Source organism: Petaurus breviceps, unplaced genomic scaffold, assembly GCF_028583685.1.
Source record: "Petaurus breviceps papuanus isolate PSGF00001 unplaced genomic scaffold, PetGlider_PUasm1.0 207, whole genome shotgun sequence".
NCBI classification, from domain to species: domain Eukaryota; kingdom Metazoa; phylum Chordata; class Mammalia; order Diprotodontia; family Petauridae; genus Petaurus; species Petaurus breviceps.
Genome location: NW_027185850.1, coordinates 18,716,930 through 18,721,955, shown reverse-complemented (window position 1 = coordinate 18,721,955; position 5,026 = coordinate 18,716,930). Strand labels below are relative to the sequence as shown.

General features: G+C 49.9%; 1 protein-coding gene across 1 annotated transcript in view; it reads right to left on the bottom strand.

Annotated features, from left to right (window-relative positions):
* The window catches only part of LOC138164937 (disabled homolog 1-like), a 483,687-nt gene extending 478,751 nt beyond the window's left edge, over positions 1-4,936 (bottom strand). The window contains exon 1 of the mRNA XM_069092919.1: positions 4,626-4,936. The gene's annotated coding sequence lies outside the window, so the exon portion shown is untranslated. The remainder of the gene's footprint in view (positions 1-4,625) is intronic.
* Positions 4,937-5,026: the final 90 nt, after the last annotated feature.

The following is a 5,026-nucleotide window of genomic DNA, read 5'->3' as shown; positions in this document are numbered from 1 at the left end:
AAGAAAAGAAAAGAAAAGAAAAGAAAAGAAAAGAAAAGAAAAGAAAAGAAAAGAAAAGAAAAGAAAAGAAAAGAAAAGAAAAGAAAAGAAAAGAAAAGAAAAGAAAAGAAAAGAAAACTGCACATAATTTTAACTGTACACACTTTATTCAGCAGAATTCTATTTCTGTTTGCCTGTCTCTTTATGAGAATCCCCTACTGGCATCATAGATTGGCTGTATGTTGGTTTCAAATAAAATAAAATAATAATAATAAAAGCAAAGCTGGCAATTTCTTTCCCATAGACTATGCTACATATTTCATGAAAAAGAAGCCAGAGGAGCTTTATGTTTCCTGAACCAAAACCTTTCCCTATCTGGAATCTAAATGGAGAAAATATACATGTTAGAATAAAAATAGTGACTTGAACATTTTTCATCTAACATCTAGGAAGTATTTAGGTGGCTGCTTTAATGACTGTTTTCACTGAGGTTATACAGAACAAAAAACCCCAAAGCATCAGGAATTGGACGATGCCTTCAAACACAGAATGGGGAAGTTGGAAGGGGTCATAGAAAATAGAATGGGGGAGGAGGGGTCCAGAAGGGTCCTTGGAACATAGAAAGGAAGAGGAGGACCTCAGAATGTAAGATCATAAGGCTGGGAGGGATATAAGATCTCAACTGGGTCAAAAATCTCATTTTCCAAAGGAGGAAATCAAGCCCCGGAGAAAGAAAGGGACTTGTTCAAGGTCACACACACACACACACACGCACACACACACACACACACACATATATGCACTCCGTTTCAAAAACTGGGGCCAAAGCCCCAGCACACCCTAGTTCACTTAACAATGAATGAGCTTTCTAGGCTTGAATGTCATCTAGCTTCCCTGAGCTAACATTTTCTCTTATCTGTAAAATAAAGGATCATCTTTAGTACCTACCTACCCTGGGTGGGTTACAGAGAGAAAAGTACCTGGCATACTGTGCTTTATACATTGGGCCATCCTTTACTAATTGAGACCATCAAATCACCTTGACTAGGATGCCCATTTTCCAGCTCTAACATCCAACATTCTAAAGTTCCTTTGCCTCCTAACACATTGTTTTCCTGAGGCCCTTCTCAACTCTGACATTCTGTGTTCTAAGGTTCCCCAGACAAACTCTATCTCTAATGTTCGAAGGTCTATCCCAAATAGGTCATTACATGTTCTAAGGTCTCTGCCCATTTTTACTTAATATATTCTATGTTCAAATATTCTAATGTCAAACATTCCTTTCAGCTCTAGCATTCAATAATCAAATGAATGACTAAAATTAATGGCTGCTTGTCTCAAATTAATTTGCCTTTAATTATGGCTTGAGACCTTAGACGTCCACCAAAGGCATTTTTAAAAAATTGCTCTGTTTCAACAAGTGTCAATTCAGACATCTTTGTACCTAAGCATTGTCCAGGGCAGAAGAGGCACAAGAAACATATTGGTGTCTGGTTTGGTGAAAAGGAAATGAACACTAGGCGATACAAGTCTCATCCTCGGAAGCTTTGCACAATGGCCTAGTCTGCAGATGAGACATACTGGGAAACAGCTTGTGAGATGAGTCCCATCAACGAGAAGTAATTTTTATTCCGTTTTTATTGTCGAATACAATGAACATGATTGAATGTTTCACTTGGGCCTATTCAGACCTGAAAGAAGCCACCAAAGAAATGTCCTTTCAAAAAATAAAAATAAGAAAGCTTCTAAATCTGCTTTTGGAGAAATTGCCATTCTGATGGACGGAGTTCCAACTTTTCCCCATTACTCTTGGATGTTCCCCCTACTTCCAAACTCCCAAATAGCCCTGGCCACAGCTCTGGCTACACAATGTTTGCATTTCACATTCTCAGTCCCTTCCCCCACTTGGCAGTGAGTGACTCACTCTCCCATGGTTTCTCCTGCCAGACTTACAGAGAAAATCCTTCCCTCCCCCAGCATGTGAAATTCCAGCAGCCTTCCCTAGGGTTGCTTTGGGCCTATCTGTGTGGGGAACAATGCAGCTTCAAAAGCCATTACTTTGAGATCCTATGTATACTAGTTTGCATCCTGGGATTCAATCAAGGACATCTTCAGACCACATTCTGATTGCTTAAAAGTTGACTTTCATGCTCACAGGACTCTGATTGGGCCCTGCTCTTCTCAATAGGAAATCAAGATCGGCTCTCATCCTGCCAATTTCAGCAATAGTCACCCAAAGCTGGTCAAGACTGGGAGAAGGGCCCTGTGAGGCCCTCCAGCCTTGCCCTGCTTCCTCCCTCCTCTCTTTCTTTCATATCTCCCAGTCCCCTCCTATGTTTCTTTCCTGGGCTAAAACATGCAAATCACTTTGTAACCTTAAAGGCTACAAATTCAAGTTATTATTTCTTTCTCCACTACATCTCTCCTGAGTCCTTTCTTCTCCGCTGTTCGCCACTCATTTCTCATTCTGTGCTCTCTGTATCCCTCAACTCCTTATTCCTGCTCCCTCCCCTCTCCACTTCCCCTCCCTTTCTCTCTTCCCTCCTCTCCTGTCTTTTCCCTCTTCCTCTCTTCTCCCCCCTCAAATCTCTCTTTCTCCTCTTCTCCCTCTAATAACTATCCCTCCCCATCTAGCTTTCTTCAAGGTACATTTCAAGCTCCAATCAGAATCTCGTCTCATTGGGATAATAAAACAATGGGGGTTAATTCAGGGGGTGGAGAAGGTTTATAATTTTATGGATTTAACACAGACCTATAATTGGCACATAAATGTGCAAACGTGAACTAGATAATTAGGGGGTTCTGGAAGTAACCACCTTTAATTTATATGATTACTTGAAAATGTGTTAAGTGTTATGAAGTATCAGAGAAACCCCCACCAGGCCCCTATTCAAAATCATCAACACCGCTAAAGTGGGGAAGGTATGTGTGTGTGTGGGGGGGGGTCCTCTAACTGCCCCCTTGAACGCTCCCCCCACCCCCGGCCTCTGCAGGCAGCCGCTCACCCAGCCTGCCTGGAGCGGGGCAGCAGGGGCACGCAGACACCGAAGCACACACTGTCCCCAGCTGGAGGGAAGCTGCTGCTTTCCTCTCCAAGCCCTCGCTCAACCCGCCCTCTTGCTCTGGGGATCCCTCTTTTTCATGAAGATAAATAATATATAAACAAGCGTCTCTGGTTCTTCATTCTGGTGAATCGTAGGGGAACATTAAGACGGTGACGGATCGCCAGTCGCGGCTAAACGCCTGCTCGGTCAGACCCCAGCGCCGCCCCCGCCCCTTCCATCCATCCCCCAAGCCCCGCCGCCTGCCGGAGGAGCCCATACCGACCCCCAACAATGAGGACTTGTGGGGAGGGGGGGTCGGACAGGAGGATAGGAAAAGACCACCAAAATCTCAGCTTGGTCACACGTTGGCAAACACACAGTGGAGAGCAGTCGGAGAAGGAGGTGGGTGCACCTGATTGGCAGTTACGCCCCCAGGGACGCCCGCTGCTCCCCACCCCTACCCAGGCCCAACCACTCATTAACATAACAACAGCTTCTAAAAAAAGTAAACCAAGGAGGGGTGAGCGCCCTCCCAGCCCCGGCCGAGGAGCCGGGGGAGAGGAGGGGGCCGCCACGGAAGAGCGAAGCCCCTTCTCCAGGCCACAGTCTCCAGCTGCTCCGGGGGCACAGCATCTTTTCTTTTCTTTTTTTCCCCTTCTTTTACTCCCCATGGGTTCTTCCTCTCCCTTCGGTGCCCCCTCCCCCAGCACTCCGATGCCTGGCCCTCTTCTCCCTCTTTTTCGGATCTCACGCCCCTTCCCCACTCCACCCCTGCGCTGTCCCTTTGGGAGGCCAGCACAGAGGCTGGGGGACGGAAAGTTTCTCTGCTTAGGCAAAGACGGAAATGAACGGGCCTGGGGAAGGAGAAGGTCCGGGGAGACAGGGATGTCTAGGGAAGGGATCGGGGATGAAGAGGTGTTGGGAGGAAGCAGCGATGCTAACGAGGGGGCTGAGCAAGTGAGAGTCTCTCTCTCTCTCTCTCTCTCTCTCTCTCTCTCTCTCTCTCTCTCTCTCTCTCTCTCTCTCTGCGTGTGTGTGTGTGTGTGTGTGTGTGTGTGTGTGTGTTACATAGGGGATAGGGAAAGGAAGGGAAAGAGGAACACCGGAGAGCGATCTGTGCAGGGGCCAGCTTGGGAAAGCTCTGGTACGGTACAGAATGGCAAGGCATCCTGGAGAAACCTAGGAGTTGGTCAGGGTAGTAGGAGGAGGCACAGGGGAGGGGATGGGGAGGGCTGCTTTGAGACGGCTTCTTTGGAAGGTCGGGGATACAGGGAAAGACAGCTGAAAAGGGGTAGAGGTCCGGGGTAGAGAAGTAAGCAGACTGAAGGATGGTGGAGTGATGCGGGATACTCTCGCCCCCATCCCAGTCCCCTGGTAGCCAGGTGTGTCTGCCAGCTGCTGAGAGCCGCCCCTAAATCTGGCGGCACAGCCAAACTCCTGGAGCCGGGGCTGCGGAGCGCCCAGAGAGCTCAGTTCTCCTTCCCCAGCAGGGAGCCCGACTCGGGGTATCCTCCTTCCAGAGTCCTTCCTTCCAAGCTTGCTCCTTCCCTCCTCCCCGCCTTCACCAGTTCCTCCCCAGCCTCCGGGCCAAGCCGAACTTACTTCCTAGGAGCTCGCCCTCCTCTGCCCGCCGGCACTGTCCCCAGACCAGCCTCCCCCGGCTCTCGGGGATCGCCCTCCTGCGCTCGTGGCAGCCGCCAAGTACCAGAACCCCATGCCCGGGACAGCGGCGGCAGCGGGACTCGGACACTGGCTCCGGCTGTGGCTCCCGCTCCTTCGCCTGCCAGCCCTCGAGCCCTCTTCCAGCTCCAGCTCCGGCTCGGTCACCGGTTAGCTCGGTTAGCTCGCTGGATTCGGGGCCAGCCCCGGCGCGCGCCAAGCGACTGCTTCCATCCTCTCTCCAGTGCCGTGCGTGCCACGGGCTGGGCGGCCGAGAGCCGAGGAGGGCGGGCAGGGGAGGAGGGGGGATTAGGGGGAGGAGAGCCCCCTAACCCCCTCCTCCC